A 10,210-nucleotide genomic window follows, 5' to 3' on the forward strand; every position below is an offset into this window, starting at 1 on the left:
TTGTCCTGGCACTTGCTCTGTAGACCAGGCTGGCCTTGAACTCATAGAGACCTGCTTGCCTCTGCCTCCCAAGTGTTGGGATTAAAGGCATGTGCCACCACCGCCCAGTTCCATGTTGAATAGTTATGAGCACCTACTGTGTGTAACTGTTGTCATACATTCATGTATGTCTCAATAGCTTTTCTAAACATTAGCAGGTTTTACCCCACGTATTTAAGGAAACTGAAACTCAGCAAAATGAGAACGCTTTCCACATTGTTACATGACATTAGTAGCAGAACGAGGCCAAATCTTCTCCCTATTTACCACTATGAAGATTCTTGCTGGAAGTATTCTCCAGTGAGGGTGAAACTGAAAATTATTGTTTCTGCCAGCTGTATCTCTAATGTTTGTACATGTTTATAATGTTTGCTACTCTTTGTTTACTATGGTTAAACACTAGGCAATCTACATCATCTTAACAAGGTCACAGAAAAATAAATGGCTGGTGTGATCGTTGTAAGAAAATCCCAAATGCTAGGAATAGCCATTAATTTCTCTTTAGATTGTGACTCACTGGCCAGGACAAAGAAAGCAACTGTGCAGTCATCTCACAGACACACGTGCTTCCTGACACCTGTTCTGCAGACAACCGCTGGGTCTGCCAAAAGAAGCTGGAAAATGACAGAAATCCTGTGCTCTGACTCCTGAGTGTGAAACTCATCTCTGTTGCTTTACCATCCATACCAGATGTCTGCTTTACACTGTCCAGGCTGTCAGCATCCCATTGCACAGTTGGTGGCACAAAGCATGGACTCTAAAACCTCTGTGACTTACAGATGCCCACTTCCAGTTTCTTTATTCTATAATGTAAATGCACACAGACCCAGATGTGCTGTTTTTTTTTTTTTTTACACTTTTTAAAATTAACTTATTTTTTACATTTCAATCCCTGTTCCCCCTCCTTCCTCTCCTTCCATTCTCCTCAGCGAGGGTAAGGCCTCCCCGAGGAAGTCTACTAAGTCTTTCCCATCATCTTGTTGAGGCAGGGCCAAGGATGCTCTCCACACCCCTGTGTCTAGGCTAGGCAAGAACTCTCTCCATGTAGAATGGACTTCACTAAGTCAGTTTGTGAATTAGTGTTAGACTTGGACCCATTGCCAGTGGCCTCATGTATTGTCCCAGTCACACCATTGTCACCTATATTAAGAGAGTTTAGTTCAGTCTTATTCAGGTTCCCCCCTTGTCAGACTGGAATCAGCAGTCTCTTACTAGCTCAGGACACCTGATTCTGTGTGTTTCCCTATCATGGTCTTGACTCTTTTAAAAAGTGGGATTATTGCAGGTGTTTACCTTCACCTGGCAGATTTGAGTCAGTGTTTATTGACATACCTAAATATGACCTAAATCTATGGTAAATGTTTATGGTTAGTTAGTAGGTGTTCAGACCATGCCTTCTGTCAATTACCAAACAAAATGAAAATCTTGAAGAGGTTATATAGCCAAGGAAAACTGTCCACCGTGGTGGGAATGAAAGCTAACAGGGCTGCCATGAAGAACAGGGATCATTCTCCTCAAAAATTAAAAAACACATCCATTGCACCACAAAGGAATTTCCCACTCTCCATATATCCTGATAAAGTTTAAAAAAAAATCTGAGATGTTCTAAAATTTAATTTTGAGAGTTGGAGGATGCAAGAGGATTACAATTTTCCATCTTTTTACTCTAAGTTAGTGTTGATCTTTGATGATGAGCTGTGCTTCTTGAAGCAATAAATGTGCTTTCAATCCAGCCTGCCAGTCTGTTTTCTTTACTGAATGATGGGGACCATAAATATTCAAGTTATTATTGAAAGGTGTGTATTATTTCCTGTCACTATATATTGCTTGTTTTCCCTCGTCTTTATCTCGGGCTAAAGGAGCCCTTTACACGTCTTCTATGGAACTCTCTTGGTGGCTGTGAATTCTTTTGTTTTTGTGTCTGTTTTTAATTTTTGGTTTTTCGAGACAGGGTTTCTCTGTACAGCAGTCCTAGCTGTTCTGGTATTCACACTGTAAACCAGACTTTCCTTGAACTTACACAGATCTGTCTGCCTCTGCCTCCCTGAGTGCTGGGATTAAAGGCTTGCATCACCCTGCCTGGCTGGCCATGAATTTCTTTAGCCTACTTTCATTATTTTTTTTAATGTTCATCAGCAACAATTTCAGGATTAATACATTAAAAGTAATAATATATGATTATTACTGCCTTATCCCAATTAGTTATTTGGGGCATAAGGGATGATTTAAATACATTAATGAAATGGATTTTTTTAAACAGTAGTCAAGAATTGGATTCACATATACAACAGCTTCCTTTTTTTATTTTTCCACCAGTGTATCCTAACAGCAAGGGAGTGTGGTTCCCTGTTTTGTGCTCAGCAAATGCAAATAAATGAGGATGTGAGGAGGAATTTTAAGCTCTTTGCTGGATGGCCTTTGGAGATGGCTTAGAGGAATGTGAATATTTGTTCATCTTCACTTTTCTTCTGATATCCTTCTTTTCTTCTTTGCCCACTGGAAATTTTAAATACTTTTTCGAAAGCAATGGCTCAGTGGTTAAGAGCATGTATGGATCTTGATAAGAACTTGGGTTCTGTACCTGGAACCCATGATGGCAACTCAAACCTTCTGTAACTCTCCAAGATTTTAAACCTTCTTCTGGACTCTTTGGGAGCCCCCAGGCCCTTGGCATACATGTAAATAAAAATAAGTCCTTAGAGGGAAAATGTCTAATTCTGTCCTCTAAGGTCTATGGTTATTTCTGACTGCAGGAAATTCTGTTTTCAATGAAGTCACCCTGCAAGTCCAATCTTGGCCAAGAGATTTGTATAGTGCATGCATACTGAATCTTTCTCTGTCTATTTTTTATCACACAAAGTGAAATGTGACTCTTTAGAGCCACATGTTGCATGCATGTGAACATTTTCATATTAATTACCACTTGCAAATAATCAAGCTGCTTTGTTGAGTTATAATGTTTTTCTAAGTTGGAATCCATTGTGGTTACCAGCTCCACACAGACAGAAATAACCCAGGTCAATAACAGCAACACAACAAGAACAACTAAAAAATGCTAAAAACTCTAATCATTTTAACCAGAGCAAACAAATCAGTAGTAAGTGGTCCATGCTCATTTGAGGTTTACCTCATGAAGTTACATAACACTGAACTAGAATTATAGTGGGATAAATAAGTGTAAGTATGATTGTCATTTGTGCCCCATTCAGCATGACAATCATCTCCACATTCTGTAGCTTCACACATTGCTTCAGTTTTGACATGTGATTAGATAAGTCTCAGATGACTCTCATATCAATGGAATCTTGAGTAATCATCTGTTGACTGACTGACACATGTTTCCAGTGTTCTGTCAGCTTGTTTATGTGACCATTGAACATAGTTGGAAAACACAACAAGACTTGGCCTTCTATGCATCTCTGTGTTACTCTTATGCACATTCTGCTGGATGAGCCAAGTTCAACCCAAGTACAAGGGTGGGAATTGACATTTCTCCTTGATGGAAGGAGTTCCAAGTCACATTACACAAGGCACGAATATAAGGGAAGGCATGGAGCTAGGGCTTTTATTTAACTTCTACTATGTAGAACTTTAATATTATTTTGTTTTGTAATAAACTCCAGAAAACATGTGTATGAAAGTCTGTTAGGACTAGACAGCCTCAAAAGCACTTTCCTGACAGGAGTGGTGACCTATAATGATATATTCAGCACCTCAGAGGAGTTTAAGGTCATCTTCAGGTGCATAAAGAATTTGAGGCCAGCCTGGGCTACAGTGGACCCTCTTTCAAAAAACAAAGCAGTCCCAACACCTACATCCAAAAAAATCTGGGCGTGGCTGCCATGTGACTGTGATTCCGACTATGCATGTGGTGGGCTGTGTGTGGGGAAGGGTCTGCAAACAGGAAGATAACAGCAGCTACTGCCAGCCCACTTCCAGGGTCAACAAGAGACCCTGTTTCTTGGAGAGATGATAAGAATGGACATCTGACATCCTCTTCTGGTCTCCCAGACATTTACATGCTTGCATGCATATGGATGTATACACACACACACACACACACACACACACACATACACACACACACACACACACACACACACACACACACACACACACACACACACACACGAGAAAGGGAATTTCAGTAAATAAAATATATTTCACTTATTTGAAAATATTTTTTCCCAGGGAATGCACCTTAGTCTTGGTGAAAACAAGAAGTTGAAAATGTTTTTTTTTTAAAAGACTAGTGATGACCAACGTGGAAATGTTGGGATGCTTTTAAAGTTATTAATACTAAATTACAGTTCTGGTCTCACTTATATTCAAACCCAGGTCTATTACTCCTTGTGATTATAACTCATATGAATTGAAACCACAGTAGTTCAAGGAGAAATCTCATGTCTATGCAAAAGCTTTAGAACAGTTGAGTCAATAGTATTGTCTAATTCTTCAATCCTATACTTAACCTACAACAATTTTTACAAATGTGTTTATCTCTCTCTTGTCTCCTTCTTTTTTCTTTTTCTTTCCTTTCTTTCTTGCTTTCTTTTTTTTTTCTGTATAGGATTTCTCTGGGTAGCTCTGGCTGTCCTGTAACTCACTGTGTCAACCAGGCTGGCCTCAAACTCAGAGATCTTTCTGCTTCTCCCTCTAATAGCTGATATTAAAAGTATGCTCCACCAATACCTGTCTATTGAATCCTTTTATTCTTAATGATTTGAAATAAAAAGAAGAAAAAAACATTTCATGCCATCCTATGTTCTAAAATAAATTTTATATTTTCTGAGTTTTACTAAGATATCTGTTAGATATTTTAGGACACTTCCTCCCATTCCAGACTCTAATCACAGTTTAGACTTAGACTTCACATCTGAGCTCTTGCCCTGTTCAAGTTCATGCCATGGTTGCCTTTGATCTGTGGTTTAAATAAGAATGGCCCCATCAACTTATATATTTGAATAGGTAGTCACCAGGGAGTGGGACTATTCTAAAGAATTAGAAAGATTATAGGGTGTGGCTTTGTGGAGTATGTATGGCCTTGTTGGAGGAAGTATGTCACTGGGAGTGTGTCTGGAGATTTCAAAGGCCTAGCCTTCCTCTTGCTGACTGGGGATCAGGATATAGCACTCAACAGATTCTCCAGTGCCATGCCTACTGCCGTGATCCCTGGATGATGATAATGTGCTAAGCCTCCAATCCTCTAAACAAGCCCCCAACAAAATGATTTCTTTTTTAAGAGCTGCCTGGGCATGGTGCTTCTTTCTTTCTTTTTTTTGATACTTACTAAAATTACTTTTTGTTTCCTTTCATATGAAGTTTTTTTTTTGTTTTGTTTTTTTGTTTTATTGTGTTGTGACCTCATGAAACACAGCCATTTGGGATCATTTTGACTGTATCATTTATCATTTTACTAGCATAGACAAAAGTTTATATAAATATTACTTTGAATGTCCGTAACTACTTTATCATAACTTCTTTGTTTGTTTGTTTGTTTGTTTGGTTGGTTGGTTGTTATTTTTGTTTTAAGACATAGTCTCAAGCAGCCCTGGCTGGCCTCAGACTCACCAAATACCATGATTTATGACCCAGAAACTAGACTCTGAACTTTACCACACCTCACTGGATAGGGAGGGCTGGGCAAAGCAACACAACAGAGTAAGTCAGTAAAGTGAGCCAACAAAGTAATACTCATGCCTATAACCAAAAACTCTTAAGTGAAATAGCTTAATATAGTTGGCTAGGCAAGTGAAGATTATATGTTATACATACTGTATTTCTAAGCAATTTTGCTAAGTCCAATCCTTGGAAAGCCTTAATTTATTTTAAGGGGGAAAAATCTGAGCTAAATATTAGTGTTCATACAAAGAAAATGCAAACACTAATTTAAAAATAGGAGCCCCCCCCAAGAATGCACATTCTTTAATAGAATTGTATTTGAGTAAAAATTCCATACAAATAGAACATAATGCCTTAACACAAGAAAGCAAGGAAGAATATTTTACATTACATAAAGCATTTGGGTAATTGAATCAAGCTGACCCTTTCACCAAATACTTGCTTTTTGTATTCATTACAAACATATGGAGTCAGTTCTGTACATGGCAGCAATCACACAGTTCTAGCAGTCACAGAAGCACATCTGGCTGATTGCAGTAATTCTGTGACATGGCGTTTGCTTCAGAGGACCTGATGTGAATGGACTTATTGTCTGCTTTTCAACGTTTCTAGTGATCACTCCACGGCCTCATCAGGGCCAGTGCCTTTGGTCGCTGATGTTTTAAACATTTGCCACTTTTCCTCCTTCAGGGCAGGTAACCCAAGTGCATTTGCCATTTCTGAGGGTGTCATGGCCGGTTCTGTGTCCTGCTGATTGGCAAACAGCACTAAAATGGCCTTTCTCAATTCTTCTTCCTCCAACGCTCCAACTAACTCTGACTTGGAAAAGTCACTTTAGTCTGGGTCACAACTGTCAACTACATAGATGACTGCATCTGTGTTTGGACAGTAACATCCCCAGTATGGCCCGATAGTTGTCTGTCCTCCCAAGCCCCAAACTTGGAATTTGAAGTTTTTGTATGTCATGGTCTCCACATTAAATCCAATAGTGGGAATAGTAGTAATAACTTCTCCAACCCGTAATCTGTATAAAATTGTTGCTTTCCCAGCACCATCTAATCCCCAAAACTAAAACTCTCATTTCCCTAGTTCCAAAGAGCCTGGAAAAAAAATACTCGAGAAAAAGCCACCCATAATGGACCACCAGCATGCCCTCGCCTATCATCAGACTCCAGCGGGGACTCCTAGTTGAGCCTGGACTCCACCACCTCCGCTGCGGCCTCCGGGTTCCGAGGCGGGCTCCTCCAAGCCTGGTCAGCCAGCAACTTCCAGGCTGTTCACCCCGCCATGGTGCCTCTTAACAGCAATAGAACAGTGTCAACATAATGATGAACTGTGACAATGGAAGTGTTTGGGACCTGATGTTCCATCACAACAATAGAAGCCCCAACCAAGACAGTTTTCTCTTTCCTCCAAGCTGAGACAGGTCATTCTTGTTTATGCTGCTCTATATAAGCCAGGCAGGTGGCCCAAGAGCTCCTGGGAAAGTCCTCTCATCTCATGAGAGGATTGTTGGATTACATCATCTGCCATTGGATGTGTTTGGGAAACAAACACAGGTTGTTAGACTTGCACAGCAAGTGATTTTTCCTGCTGAGCCATCTCTTGTCCCTTTATACAGATATTTAATAATCATAATATTCTCAGAAAACACTAGTTGTTCTAGTAAGCAAGCACTAAACCAAAATTCTGTAACATCCTCCTGTCTCTGAACCTCTACTTATACATTTCTGTGTCATTTTCCCTTTTCTGCTCTCTTGTCAATGTATTCCACAAAACCTGTTGTCCTATCATGAACCCCTTTCTAGTGTCATGACTATCAAACACACACACACACACACACACACACACACACACACACACACTTAAAAATTTTATATATACATACATACATATATATATATATATCACATATGTATAAATTAAAACCTATAAAGCAAAATCTAGGATCTTCAAATGAGAGAAATATGTGGTATTAGCTTTCCTGAGTCTGAGCGACTTCACTCAATACAATAATTTCCAGATCTGTGAATTTTCCTGAAAATTCATTTTTCTGTATGGGTTAGTAAAATTCACCTGTGTCTTTGTATAACATTTTCCTTATCCACTCATCTTCTGATGGACAGTTAGGCTGATCCCATTTCTTTGTCATTGTGCATAGAGCTTCTGTTACATGAATGTGCAAGTATCTCTGTGGTGGGCTATGGAATCCTCTGGATACAGGTTAGAGAGGGTAAAGCTGGGTCGTTTGGTAATCCTATCATCAGTTTTATTTCACTCATCCTTTGCTTCCTTAAGGTGAGAGTTTTAAGACAGCAAGAAATTTTCTGCATTATTCACAGCTCAGTATTTTTCACTGTCTGGCACACATGTAACAAATACATGATGAGAGATTGTCGTCTGGGCGTGGTGGCTCATCATTGCAAACGCAGCATCTGCAGGATGAACCACAAGCATCACCCCAATTTCAGGCAAGCCTGGATTCCACAGCAGGCTGTAGGCCATCTTGCATTCCCCATTGTTACTGTTTTAGTGGTGTGAGTGGAAGGGTTAAAAAAGAAAGATTGTACTCATGTTCAAGTAAGGAAAAATACTGCTTTGTCTATGATTGTGTTTTGCACATTGTGCAACACTTTTGTGTAGGTTAGGTTTTTGTCAACTTGACAGTCGTCTGGGAAGAGGAAACCTCATCTGAGAAAAAAACGCCTCCATCAGACTGACCTACAGGAAAATCTGTAGGGCAGTTTCCCGATGAGTGATAACTGTGGGAGGGCATGGACCACTTTGCATAGTCACCCTTAGGCAGGTCCTGGGTTCTATAAGAAAGGAGGCCAAGCAAGCCATGGGGAGCAAGCCAATAAGCAGCACCCCTCCATGGCTTCTACTTCAGTGCCTGCCTCCAGGTTCCTGCTTTGCTTTAGCTCTGGCCTTGTCTTCCCTCAATAATGGCCTGTGATCAGGATGTGTAAGCCAAATAAATCCTTTCCCCAGGTTGTTTTTAGTCAAGGTGTTTACCACAGAAAGGAAACAAGAATAACCTAGTTCTGAAAATGTTTGGTGGCTTTCACTTTATTAATGCCATTCTTATAAACTCTTGTAAATATCTAGACATTTTAAGCAGGAGTTGATTTTGTGAATGGTCATTTTTCTATAATTCCTATATTGTTGCTATATAAAATCTTCATTAATTCCTGGAGAATGTTGGGGACCTAATAGAGTAGACTGCAGTTAAAAGGAAATGGATAGTTCCATTTGTTACTGTCAGGGAATTGCTCAGAAGAGTGGTGAGTGGACTAGAGGTAGACCTAAATGTGGATGGCACGCAGCTTGGCCTGTGTAACATGAGAAAGAGATCCGTTAACAATGAGATGGTTAACAATGATTTTCCACCAGACAGGATATAGGATTACCAAAGACACATAGTCATCATGATACAGTTTACATTAATTGAAGTGAGAAGACTCACCCCAGGCAAAGAAGTTACAACCCATTACCCTAATATATACATGAAAAAGTCCTCAACTTAGTACTACATAGTCAATACCACCACGCTTCTACTAAGGTTTTATAGCAATATGAAGTGAGATGTCACCCAGATATGCAATCAATGTAGCTGGAAGATTTTGAATGTTTTCATCTTGAAGAAATAATAAATGTTTGGGGTTATAGAGTAAGGATCTAATGTGAGCATCACCCACTGTATACATGTACTGAAACACCTGGACTGAGGGCTTGTTTGAATCAGTTCATCTCTCTGCCTCATCGGCTCTCAGAAAACCTTGAAGAAATTCCAGATCAATTCTTTGGTTATTGTAATAATGCGAATTTAAAGAGGACCAGGTCTTCTGATTACTGTTAATGATGGAATTCGTGCCCTTCTCCAGGAACAATGCTGCTTCTGTACCAACAAATCCAAACTGCCTTGAGACCAGAGAAAAACTTCAGTGACAAGCCTTCTATGAATGTCCTCTGGGTTCACTCCCACGTGGCTCCTCCCCTTCATCACCCCTTTTCTCCTTATTATCCTCACATTTACGTTTTCATCCTGCCCTTTAATCATTTAAATGAAGTTCCTCCTGGGTAAAGTCACTGCCATCACTAGGTCTACTTAGGAGTTAGGATGATGGCTGCCTTTACTAGGTTCCCCGCCGTTCCCTCTAATCTTTGGTTTCATCTTATGAAATAGCTCTCTGTCTAATTCATCAAAGATTTCTCTCCAGAAGCTCATGACAGCAGTCATAGGATCCACACAGCGAATCAGTTAACATTCTCCTGGTACATGAAATCAGTCTGACCTATGTATCTTTAGACTCTGGAGATAGAGCCAACCGAAAACAAGAAATCTCAGATGACTAAAGAAACATTTGACACAGCATAATGATAAGAAAACCGGCAAGAAAGCCAAACTACACAACTGTCAAATATATGTAGAGGGCCTAGATCAGTCCCATGTTGGATTCCTGATTGTTGGTTCAGACTCTATGAGTTCCTATGAGCCCAAGTTAGTTGATTCTGTAGATTTTCTTATGATGTCCTTGACCACTCTGGC

At 39.8% G+C, this 10,210-nt stretch overlaps 1 pseudogene; it reads right to left on the reverse strand.

Annotated features, from left to right (window-relative positions):
- Window positions 1-5,947: 5,947 nt before the first annotated feature.
- LOC127213027 (ADP-ribosylation factor-like protein 1) lies at window positions 5,948-7,526 on the reverse strand (annotated as a pseudogene).
- Window positions 7,527-10,210: the final 2,684 nt, after the last annotated feature.

The sequence above is a fragment of the Phodopus roborovskii genome, unplaced genomic scaffold (assembly GCF_943737965.1).
Source record: "Phodopus roborovskii unplaced genomic scaffold, PHOROB, whole genome shotgun sequence".
Lineage (NCBI taxonomy): Eukaryota > Metazoa > Chordata > Mammalia > Rodentia > Cricetidae > Phodopus > Phodopus roborovskii.